The sequence below is a fragment of the Acromyrmex echinatior genome, chromosome 10, assembly GCF_024713525.1.
Source record: "Acromyrmex echinatior isolate Ae372 chromosome 10, ASM2471352v2, whole genome shotgun sequence".
NCBI lineage: Eukaryota > Metazoa > Arthropoda > Insecta > Hymenoptera > Formicidae > Acromyrmex > Acromyrmex echinatior.
Window position 1 is genome coordinate 3,152,225 of NC_141861.1, and position 12,916 is coordinate 3,165,140.

Consider the following 12,916-nt stretch of genomic DNA (forward strand, 5'->3'; position numbering starts at 1 on the left):
AATAATTAATATCATAATTTGTATTTAAACTAAATTTCTTGCAGTGAAATCTCATTCCAAGAGAGTGAAAATATAATCACCTTCGAAAAAAATGTGGCAATATACTTCTTGAAAAAGAATGACAATTTTCATTCTTAAAAAAGTGAAATTTCACTCCTTTGAAGTGAAAATTCTAAAAGGAGTGAAAATTGTCACTTTTTTTCAAGAGGTGAAGAGTGATTGTGTTTACATTTTTTTGTAGCGATATTTCACCGCAAAAACTTTAGAAAATATTTTTGGTATTCTCTTGGTAGTTTCAAACTACCGTTACTTACATAATATGTAAACTTTTAATTCATTCGAGATTGGCGCGTATGCAGTAAATGAATAATTTTTGTTTCGTCATGTACCATCATCTCTTTTAGTTTCGAAGCGAGTCGTGGAAAAATCCATCCCCTTGCTGATAGAATGGGCGAGATAGCCGAGGGTGAATCTTAAAATACAACCCCTCCGAAGACTGCCGACCCTGCCACCATCGCCCCCGCTCTTCCATCTCTGGTTCCTTCGGCAACCCCCTTTGCGTATCTCTCCCTCTTCCCTCTCCTTGTTTCGGTGGTCGTACACCCTCGCGATCCGGCAAATCATCCAACGCTACGTTCTTTTGTTCCTTCTTCGTGCCGTGAAAGATTTTCGCCAGATGGAAAAGCTGGAATACTTCGAAGTACTCGCGAAATGCCGGCATAAATTTATTCGTAAGAACTTCAATACAGCGTGCGAATTCAGTGTTAAACAGAAAAGATTAAAGATATATTCTGTTTAATTTGGATATCTTTCTCTTCATTCTAGAAAGCAGCTGATTTATTATCTTGATGACAATCATTTCTAAAAATCTTGCATCTACGATGCTAGAAATTCGAGTTCAAGATTTGGGATAGAGAAAAAATTAACAAATCACGTTTGAAACAACAATTCGTCACATGACTGTCATCAATGCGATTGGTCAACTCTTTCTTCATTCGAGATTTCGGACTGATTTCTAGCATTATGAACACTGGGCTTTAAAAATAGTTATAACTTATTAACGATAAAGAAACTTAAAAATCAAAAGAAATCGCCAATCTGATTATTTTTCATGTTCAGGAATATTTATTTAAATAAGATTGCGCTTTTGCTTGTTACATTGGACTTATTTGTTACAATTGTTGTCATTGGATTGTGTAATTCTTACACGCTGTTGCCACGCGTGAAAATCTCAATTGGCCAGAACTTAACTTGACGTCATTAAAGAAGGGGACAAAAATCCTGAGGCTCTTTGTTCCAAGCACGCCATTTTATCACTCCTCGCCTCCGCGCCAGACGAATACACCCCTCTTTCGGCATATTTCAAGTGACAAAAAGCATCCCTTCCGAGGACTGAGATTCATTTTCTAACCGTCCACCTCTCTCGTCTCGCTCTCACGTTGCATAACCAACGTCTCGCGCATTAATTGCCCTTATTCCGTGGCAAAAAGCGAGCAATATTTTTCAGCGTCATGTTATAAGTGTTATAATCTGATTACACAAAGTTTTATTTTCGCTTATTATAGAACTCCGAAAATAATATCAAAAAAGGTTGAAAAAATAGCTATATGTATAAAATAAGCATAAGAAAATATTTCATGCATTGAATTTTTCATTAATTAAATATTTGAAATTTATTATAGCATATCTTTCTTATATTTTTCTGATATTTTTTTATTTACATTTTATAAAATAAACTCGCAGTAATTATATGAAAATATGTAACACATATGTTACTATACTACATTAATTTATGCATAATGTAATATGAATGACGATCAGAAAATCAAATAATAATATATGATAACACGATAAGATCGAGATAAGATTTCCCTAATCGATAATTAGAGATGTAAAAACGATTTCGAATTTTGCTAGCTCATGGAAAAAATATTAAATTTCATTTCTGTTTCTTCTGTAATTAAACTTAAACTTTTAGAAAATATTATTTCTCGTCTGTATGTGTTTCCATTTGTTCTTGTTTAAAAATTCTACATTTAGCTCTTATTTTAAATTAAAATAGCAAATATTAGGTGCATATGAAATGTCGGATTTTCTTTACATATGAATGTTTGTCTCCCTGTTTTATGCTTTTGTTTTTGGCATAACCTCGTTTATAGTCGTATTGTCTATTGCTATATTGAGTTACATTTCAACAAAGATTTTCTCAAAAGAGTTCTATTTTGTTATTTGTTTTGAATTTCGTAAGGATATGAATTCAACCGATGTAATTCATATAATTTTTTTATATAAGTATAAACTTGGTAATAATGCTACAAAAGCTGCACGCAATATAAACCAGGCATTTGGGGAGAATACTGTTAACAATCGAAAAGTACAGCATTGATTTGAAAAATTTCGGTCTGGTGATTTTTCCCTACAAAATAAACCGCGTGGAAGACTCAAAACGTCTGTGAAAAATGATGCTCTGAAAGCATTGGTGGAAACGAATCCAACTGTATCTATAACTTGCTACCAGAATGAAAGTTGACCATACAATGATATTACGACACCTTTCTGAAATTGGCAAGGTGAAAAAAATGGATAAATGGGTACCGCACGAACTAACCGAGCGAAATAAGCTGGATCGATTGAACATATGCTCATTATTATTAATCCGATTTCATCGAGAGCCATTTTTCAATCGGATTATTACTTGTGATAAAAAATGGGTTCTTTACGACAATAGGAAAAGGTGTGCTCGGCTTGATAGGAATGAGGCTTGTACTCATACTCCAAGGCCATCACTTCATCGGAAAATTTTAATAACAGTTTGATGAAATGTGACTGGAGTAATTCATTACTCATTCCTTCGAACTGGGGAGACAATTACAGCCGAAAAGTACTGCCAGTACATTGATAAAATGCATGAAAATTATACGCCCATCACTTATTAATCGGCATAGCCCAATACTTCTCCACGCTCGGACAATGCTCGGCCGCATACGTCGTACAAAACAATTAAATGAAATTAAATGAATTAAAATATGAAATTTTGCAGCACCCAGCTTATTCACCGGATTTTTCGCCAACTAACTTTCATTTTTTTAAACATTTAGAACAGTTTTTACGGGCTAAACAGTATGAAAATGACAGAAAATGAAGACTGAAAAATTCCATATCAGAGTTTATTCTAGTTGATTCTAAAGATCAGAATTTCTTGAGACAGGCATCTATGCATTAAAATCTCGTTGTGAAAAATGTATTGAAACAAATGGAGCATATTTTGATTAAATAAACAGCTTTTAAAAAAATATACAGTTTTATATATTCACTTAAAAATCCGACATTTCATATGTATCAACCTAATAATATTAATCCATTTTTTTACATTACGTTTTCTCTTTCTTTCGCTGTTTAAGAATTTTAAAGTAAATTATCTTGAAGAAATAAACGATTTATTATACTGATAATATAAATCAATATCGAATTTTCTATACCTGTAACCATTTCATAAGCATTCTATTTTGTTGAGGTTCAATTTCTGCCGTGTGTATTTTAGGTATTAAGCGAGCCATCGGCCATTTTATTCGTCTTTCATTCCCCGAGCCGCGTCGAGGGTCGGGGATGAGGCGGGTGGATTCGTAGAGGGTGAGTCGACGTCAGAAAAACCACCCTCGTCCAATTCAGCCATCCTTCCACCGCCGACTTTTCCAACCCCTTTTCGCCATTCCGGTCCACTTCGTGGCAGTCGATGACTGCTGGCTTATTACTGAGAAGGGGATGCTCTTTGAAAAAAAAGTAAATCCCAAGTAAAATGGCCGTGTAACGTTTCCGCTCTTTTCTCTCTTGATAGAGAAGAAGAAAGAAAGAGAGAAATAGAGAAAGAGAAAGAGAGCGTAAGTTCATTTTCATGGAATTCAACCGGGTCAATTTATAAGACGCGATTCGAGCTTCGTCGAGGCGGCGTCTTTACGGAGTTCGGTTTTACTTTGCGATTAAGGGGCTTCCTCGAAACTTGCAATTTTAATTTTGCCTTAATCGCTCGTCCCGCTTAGCCGTGGCGTGGATACGAAAGAAAACAAGCCTAGGTCACGACAATCTGCTCGGCAAAAATTGGTTCTATTAGTTTATTAATAATTTTATAATTTTAAGCTCTATGATTACAAAGTTTAAAGAATATTAATTGTTAATATTTTGTTAAAAATTCTTTCTTTATCTAGAAATCTGTACACATTTCTCCGGTAAATATGCTTCTAATCAATCCCTTCGTGCGACAAATATTTCTACAAGCGTTGTGTAACAAAGCGTCGCACGACGACTTAGAAAAGCTTGTTCAGATAAATATTTGGGCGACATCCGGAAGGATGTTCAAGTCACGTCACAATGACATCCTGTCGATTTCGTCAACAGTAAGCCGCGGAGGAACTCTGTTTTCCTACGTGATTCGACTCGACGATCAACGATAGCCGGCCGTTACGCGCGAATGTTGTCGATCCGGCAAACGACGAACGGAATCAAAGCACTACTAAAAGCTTAAAGTGGCACTGTTGCGCATTTCAAGTTAAAGTCGATCGCATGTATAGATACGCACTTGACGCGAACTCAAATTTCGGCGAAGATGTTTTGCACTTTTCCAACGGCTGCTGCAAATTTTTGTGCCACTCGGCAGAACTAAGCCCTTCTTCATATTTGTTTCCATTGATGAACTCGTGAATCTTCTCACTTTGCGATGCGTGTTGAAATTTGCGAATCGACGATTTGTAATTCGTTCTCCCACAAACCTTGGACGCTAGACTATACGTACATGTCCGGCACGGCGGAAGCTCTAACTCACCTTCGATATAGGGTGCACACTGGCCATTCCCTACTCTGCTATTCCACTTCTGCGGGGCCCTTTGATCGTTGCGAAAAAATCCGGAAACCCGTTTCTCAAAAGTGACCCTACCTGGCGGCAACGGAGTGCAGCCGAAGGGTAGTAGAAGAGGGAGAAACGACGTCGGAGGCATAGAATGAGAGAAGAGAGAGAGAGGAGGGGAGGGGGGAGAAAGAGAGTAGGACGCGCGGCCCAAACGGCCCTTTCCGCATTAGCATAACCCTTACGGTTTGTCCACGTGTGCGCCGGTATGCCAGGGGACCGTAGAACTGGTCAGGTAAGTTTTTTCGCACTTTTTAATTCCCGATGACCAGATGCCCGGCCAGCCTGTCGGCTTGCACGTAGTAAAGGGAAGGGCGCCGCTCCTGACCTCAATGAGAGATGACCTCCCCTTCTCGGCTCCTGATGACCCTATAAAAATTGCGGAACCGGTTCCCGCTACCCGGGATTTTTCGGACGTTTTAACGGCCGCGCGAGAAATATACCGGGTGCGGACGAGGCTTCAGGTAAACGTGTTACCTCGAGCGCCGATCGTTATCCTTCAACGTGACTAGCATGTATTTCTTCCTTCAATAACGTTTTGCCATACTTGAGAAACGAATAATTATATTCATTTCAGTATTTATCAGTATACAGTGATTATCTGTATATTCTATTGTTTGATTTTATTGGGCAATATTGAGTTTTTCTGATTACAGTATCAGTTTCCATTATGAAAAAAAAAGTAATGAGAAAGAAATCATAACTTTTTTTTGCATGGAAATTTGTTAAAAAAATGTAATAATGTTATAGAACATCATAGAATCTATCGGCTATATGGTTATCATTACCTAAAAGTGACAACTTGATTCATGAATAGCACGATAAAATTTTGTCTACTGGCTTTAGATGGACAATCGACTTTCTAAGACGTGTCCTCCGAGGTAAGGCGAGTGTACGTCGAAAGACGGGACAGCGCTCGGCGACGGGGCGCCGGTAAGATAAATCGCGCGTATCAAAAGCATCCATTTCGGTGTCAGAGACTCAAGTTTCCAGAGTTCAGGAATCTCTCGAGAGAATCGACGGGAGGCGGGGGAGGATGAGGTATGACCCGGTGAAGGTAATGGACTTAGGTACAGCGACCGCGTTGCTACAATGCACGGCGTTACCGCGCGATGTGAAATTAAATCGATGCAATCGAACGACAAGCCTCGTACTCTACCGCGCGATGCTTCACGGCCGATTTAGCTGACGTCTACACGCCGCGTTATCGACGACAATGCGTTTACATTCAGGTAAACAATCGCATGCATTAAGCTGCACTGCTGAACATGAAAATGCGATAAGAATATTTATGACATTAGACTCTGACAAGACACGTGTGAAACAAAAAGCAAAAAATATGAGAACTTTTGCATTATATTTTTCTCATTTATATAGATCTCGTCTGTAACTTTTTGAAGCTCAATTTATTTTTAAGGTTGTATCTTGAAATTATTTAAAAAATTACATACTGAGAAAGATAATGTTACATCAACAACATTGTTTTAATTGAAAATAATCCTATTGAATTACAATAACAGTATTAATGGAAGAAATAAAATTTTATTAAAACATGATATATTTGTTAATAGAGTTATTGAGTTAGTAAAATTATTTTTAATTAAAATAATTCGGTTAATATATGATTTTTTTCAGGGATGGCAATTAATGCATTACTTATTATCCTTGAAGGATATTGGTGTATATTTTGACATTTCGTTTGACTTTGATTCGCCATATCGTGAGTTGAGTCTCGGTCATCGAGAAAATTTACGGCGAAAGAAATTTAAAAACGATGAAACACTTTGCAGTTCTGAAGGAAGAAAAAGTCAAGCCCAGGGCGGTTCTCGATTCCCCTTCCCCGGGACATGGAGCCGGTGAGAACTGACGAGGGTGGGCCAGTGCGGGGGTTGACGAAGGAAGAGAGACGGCGAAGGCGGATGGAGACGGTGGTGGAAGGAGGGCGGCATTAATTACGGTCCTTTATTATAAAAACTGAACTCCCTCCGGCCAGGAGAGAACGAAGAGAGAGGCAGATAAGGAGGGAAAAAGCCCCCAACTCTCCGACGGCTACCGCCCCCCGCGGCCCGCGTCCACCCCCTCTCGGTCCAGCCACCAATCCTTCCGACAACCCTGTGCCCCCGCCGCAGAACGTCTCCCTCTGTTCAATTTAAAATACTTAATCTGTCTTAGTCCGGAGCCGTGCGGGGTTGTCAAATGCAACTGTTGTCGCGGACGACGACTGTCTTGCCAGAGTTACGAATACGCTCTTAATACCTCCGTCTCGAAATATCAAACGCAAAATCAGAATAGTCGGAAAAAATTCTGTCGTAGACGGATAAACAAAACGCAAAATTCTTCTTTGATTCATAGATCCTGGTATCATTAAGACTTACAGTAAAAAAATATTTTTAATTAAATGTAAATCATTATATTTTTATAAAGTTTGTATTAATAACAATGGAATATAAAAGAAAATATACGTTTTTTTTTATTGTTTGAGGACATAAGGGCTTATCTTTTTATAAATATATATCTTTTTATAAAATATATAGATTAAAATATTATGTTATATTTGTATATCTTTTTGAATAATCAAATTATAGGAATTATATAAATTAGAGAGAATGCTTCATTTTTATTATCATTCTTTTTTTTATTAGAAATCTCTTAATACATGAACATGATAACAAAATTATTATAGGTGTATAATATAAAGGTGGACTTTTTTCCACGTTTAATATATAGCGCTTTAATGATTGTGGTTTAAATTATATAGGTATAATAATACATATATCGTGTATATTCTAATGTTCTCTGTGCCTGCAATTACGCATTACATTTGCAGATTCGATAATCGGATAGCACGTTGCAGTTGAGAACCACCGGAAAATAAGAAACGGGAAAATGGCGAGGATTTTAATTTGCATCCCCCCCCCCGTCCCTCTTACACCCATCCACCCATCTAACCACCCACCATCCCCGCGACTTACCACCCACCCGGCCTTGTCTTTAGCTCGAGAGTCTAGCTACTTTCTCCGGAGGGGCGGTATAGAGAAGACAAGGAGTAAGAGCGGGCCACGGGATGGTGGCGCGCGGGGGTGAGAATAGCGGGGTCGGCGCGAGAGGCAAACGGTTGGAAATATCATAGCCGCACGCGCAGAACGAAATTACCGATTTGCCTTGGGCGTTCCTTCCTTTTTTCCGATTCCGCTGAGCTCTTCGCTCGGGTCCGCTAAGCTTCATCTTTCTTCCTTTATCCTTCTGCGTTCTTCCCCGCGGTCTCGCCTCCCCGGCAGGCCACCCTTCTTCCAAAGCCCCGGCATAGCAAATAACTTTCATAATTCTCGATTAGAAAGTTTTCCACCTCGAACCAGGAGTGAAGAAGGGGCATCGTCCTCTTTTTCGATCTCTGTCTTACTTTCTTCCTGCCGCCCATCTTCTTGGCTGCCCTCTTTCTGTTTTTCCTCACTCCTTCCTCTTCTCGTGCTTTTCTTCTTACCGAGCCCTTTCTCTCGGCCGAAAGCCCACCAGCCATGTCTCAAAGAAGGGAGATGAAAATCAAAATCGACTTCGATCCGCGTTCCGAGCCGTCGACCCTCATTACCCTTGGAATTCATCATTCCCGATCAGACCGCTTAAATTCGGCTTCTATGTCGGTGACGATGGATTGGATCATGATTGTAGAATTTTTGATACGCGGCATTTCGCTGGACGCGATATTTTTCATAGCGCAACGTCACCACGTAAGCAAGACGTTAATTACATTCTCGCGAGGCGAAGAGTGGATAATGATGTTTGCGAAAGCTTAGCGAAGTTGGCGCACGCGGCAATTACACGCTCGTAAACTATTTTAACACTAGAAAGATGGGCTACCTCGAGGTGTCCTTTCGGAATAAAAAATGCAATTAATCAGAAAAGAATTAAAAGAAAGGGTTTATAATCTATAAATTTTTATTTGCAATAATTCTTATTTTATGCAATAATAATATTATTACGTGCAGTAATAATTACACATGCAATTGACAAGAGAATTCTTTTAAAGAATTTTCAATTACATTTAACAAAAAATTAATATCAGTATATATACATTTTGGTGGCATATTTAACGATATAATATACCGAACATAAAATACCGTTTATGATAAATTATGGTTTTATATTATACAGTACAGTTGATTATCAAATGAGGTTTGTCTAAAAGCATGTCGAAACAATGCACTTTCAACGAGACTTCAATAAAGTTTCACAACAGTAGTTCCGATGAGTTTGTGATCAAGACTGTACCGCGATCTTATTGAAGGTACCGAGCAAATGGTTTCTGGCTACGGTTGTAGGGTCAGCTCGAAGGGGTCACTCGACATATGGCCCAGATCCTGGCCCTGCATTACGCAGCACGAATTCAATCCCTGATTTCGGACAATTCTCCCAAACACGCCTTTTTTATTTTCGTTCTTGCCCACTTCTTCTATTTCAAGCAGCCGCTTGTAAAAAAAGAAGTTTTTACCGTAACATTCAGTGAACATATATTTTTCTTAGCGAAACTTAATTGCTTCTCAACGATTTTTGATAGAATCGATAAATTTACTTACTGTATAAAAATTTTAATCGTTTCTTTTGAATATTAACGTTTAAGAACTGATCGTCATTTTCACGAAGCAGATAAGAACGATGTAAAATATTGTTTTATCAAAAGATAAATCTTGTTTAGTTTTTATCAACAATGATCACGAACTTCACGAATATTCTACCACGTATAATTAATCTCTATCAAATAAAACTTTGCCGGACTACAAATGTAAGTTATGTACGCCGAGTTTGCATGTCGCTACACATTAAATATTACGCCTGAATAAGTGCGCGAGTGTCAGACTCGCGAGTGGAGAAACTACGAGACAGCGACAGCGTGGAATAAAGAGAAATCGAGAAAGGGGAAGAAAGAGATCAAGGAGGCTGTCGTGCGCTGCCGGCATCTCGACCATGGTACCCACTTCGCTTCATTAATTTCTCGCAAAGACAGTGTCAGAGTCACGGGGGTTTTCCGGCTGCACGGGCTCCTGGGGACCCGAGGCTCCTCTCCGGTCTCTTACGGTCTGGTATTTAAATTCAAAAACGAGAGCAAGCCAACCGACTCCTTTTCTCTCTTTTCTCATCGTCCTTGTCTCGCTTGCGGCGTTTCCTAATGTTTTTCCCTCGTTTCTCATCCTTCCTTCGAAGCGCACCTCTGCGCCACCGCTACCCCTGCCCACCTCTTTCCTTTTCCCGCGGGCCCCCGCTTGTCCGCCGACAGTACCACCCTCTGGCCACCCCCCGCAGCCACCTCGTTCCACGAAGGCTCAGTCAATAAAGTATTCTAAAAAGCCCGCGCGAATAAGAGCCGTCTTACTCTCCCTCTCTCCCCCTACCGCCATCCAGCAGCCTCATCCCCCTTCTCGCTTCTAGCTGGCAATCCCCTTCGTCCCTGCTACTTCTTCCCTGGGCCACCCCGTTCGACCCTACCGTGACGATGGGTGGTGGAGGAGGAGGAGGTGGAAAAATAGGGGTAGCAAAAAACGTCAATAATATCGGCAAGATGGAAGCTGCACGGATGTTTTAAGGGAGTCTTACCCCTGTGGTTTTCACTCTTGCCTGTGAATTCGTCTTGCTTGCACGTCTCATTTCGTAAGGGGTTGTTCGTATGGTTCATATCGTCTTGCTTGCTTCCTCATCGGCACGTCTATCTCTTCCTTCTATCCTTCTCCTCTACTTCTTCTTCTTTTCCTTTTAGCACTACCAGCAAAGGAAATGTTCTCTCTGGAAAATATTAATATCCTTTCACACCACTCATGGCAGTTACCACGTGTTGCAGTTTTATCAGCGGGATTTGTAGTCAAGTAGTTCATTGCTTGTTGGTGCGCAATGTTTTATGTTGTGTATTGGCGGATAGTATAAATTAATTAGAATTATTTGCAAAGTAAAGCGCTTCCAACATTGAAGGTATAGTAAGCCTGCTAGCATCGAAGCCACGTGCTAGCTGTTACGTGTTTCTTGTGGCTTCTTTCAAAGCGCTTTGTCACCAATATAACACCAACGCAAAATACTCGTTTACAGCGTAATTATCGTAAAAGCCGCTCTTGTACAATTTACTGCAAACTTTAGCTAACATTAATAGACTTCATTCAGTTAATAATAAATGCATAATTCTTGCAGAGAAATTTATAAAACTGTATTATTTTTTTATCTCTATCTCAAGAAACAAGCTGATCTTTTTATTTAATGGAAGGAGTCATTTTTATCGTTTGCCATCACTATAGAATTAATTCTAATTAAGAAGTAAGCTCGACACAGGGGTTCCATTTATTCGATTTGAAATGAGTGGAGAGAGAAAAGCGAAGCTTGCGAGAAAAACAAAAAGGGGGAGGAAAGATGCTGAAACAACGATTGTCCTTGGAAATGAAGCTTAGTCGATCCACCCTCCGTTCGAACATTCTAATGTAGCAGCCGTGTCGAATAATAATGGCTGTTGCCAATCTGAAAACATCACCGTTCTTTAGAAAAAATTTCTGTAAAAATGTAAAAATAAATTTTATTTTAATTATTAAGAAACTTATTCGACATTATTAATAAATTACAACTGCAAATGTATAATTTACTGGAACTATATATTTGATTGAATTAAAAATGAATTAAACGTAATAAATTCAGAATTGATATCGGAAATGTAAAGATCTTGAGAAAATGTTTCCTTTGTTACAAATATATTTTGGATAATTTTCAAGTGCGAATATCTACATCTGAAAAGAGAGTACGGTCAATTTTTTCGTTATAAATTCAGTTAGTTTATCGCGTTCTCCACATCGTCGACCGCGCGCGCGTATGTACACGCGCGCGGCGTAGTATCGTTCAGTAATTAGCGATGCTGAGAGGACGTAAGTACCTACCATCCTCCCACACCAGTACCAATATCCACCTTCTTGCTGCTGCCACTCCCCGCAGCGCACCCGCCACCACCCAATAAATGGATGGATAGATAGATACCTTTACGTACCTACAAGGGAACTGCACGCGGAGGTTCAAAAGACCAAGAGCGGGCGTCCTTATTGGGTGGTAGGCTTTCTCGCGCGTACATAGACACCACCACCCTCCCCCCCTCCCGCCATCCCGCACGACTGACACATCGGCAAAGTCATCGTATGCGTGCCTTATACGTGCACTCTCACGCACGCACGCAAACAGACGCCTCAACGCGCGCCACGACGTACGCGTGGGAATATCATTACCTCAGTTGTGTGTTTTCCGTTAATTGCCATTATCGGTGGAACTTAGTTACGGGTTGCGTTCCCCCGTGACGTTGCTGCCGCTGCTACTGTTGGAAGACCCTCAAGAACGGACCGTGTACGAACCGACCAGTGTCTCTCACGATACCAACAAGTGTAGCTCTTAATATGCACTCTCGGACTGACCTACAATATCTTTTACTTCAATGGCTAGGCGCTGGGAGAAAAAATTGTCTCATTAATTAGGCGATTATATCAAACGAGACATTGAATAGCAGAGCTTGAAGAGACGTTGGTCAAGCTGGTAGTATTTGAAGAAATGTAATGATGCAAGACGGATTTGTTAACGAATTGCTTCTAGGAGCGTGTAACGAAGTGAAACTATGAGAGGGTTAAATCGTCCAGCAAATGAACGCACTTTGTCGCTTCTACAGCAATAAGTTTTGCGAGGACTATGGTGATAAATTAGTTTCGTAAGCGATTATGCATCGTATTGAGGAAATGCACGATGTATTATATATTCCTGCCCGATGAAGTCCGCGAGACTAAAGAAAATCCAGCGCAGCCGAGGTAGTGCGCCTTTCTTTTATCGCTCCGACTCAGCCACCCTCCGTAAGAAAATTTCTCGAAGAAACGCAGGTCTTTCTCCCGCCATCGCTACCACCCCCATCCCTCCCATCGCCACTTTCCACCCTTCCACCTCGACATCGCCGGCACCGCTGCCGCTCGTCTCTCTCTATCCCGCGCCACCCCCGTAACACTCCCTGCCGCCTTGCCTCCTCTT

General features: G+C 40.2%; 1 long non-coding RNA gene across 1 annotated transcript; it reads right to left on the reverse strand.

The window, feature by feature from the left end:
* Positions 1-2,395: 2,395 nt before the first annotated feature.
* On the reverse strand, positions 2,396-4,863 carry LOC147908218 (uncharacterized). The gene is made up of 2 exons (XR_015546372.1): positions 4,574-4,863; positions 2,396-3,767 (listed from the first exon to the last, which is right to left on the reverse strand). It is a non-coding gene; the product is annotated as an uncharacterized LOC147908218 (long non-coding RNA).
* Between the last annotated feature and the right edge of the window lie 8,053 nt (positions 4,864-12,916).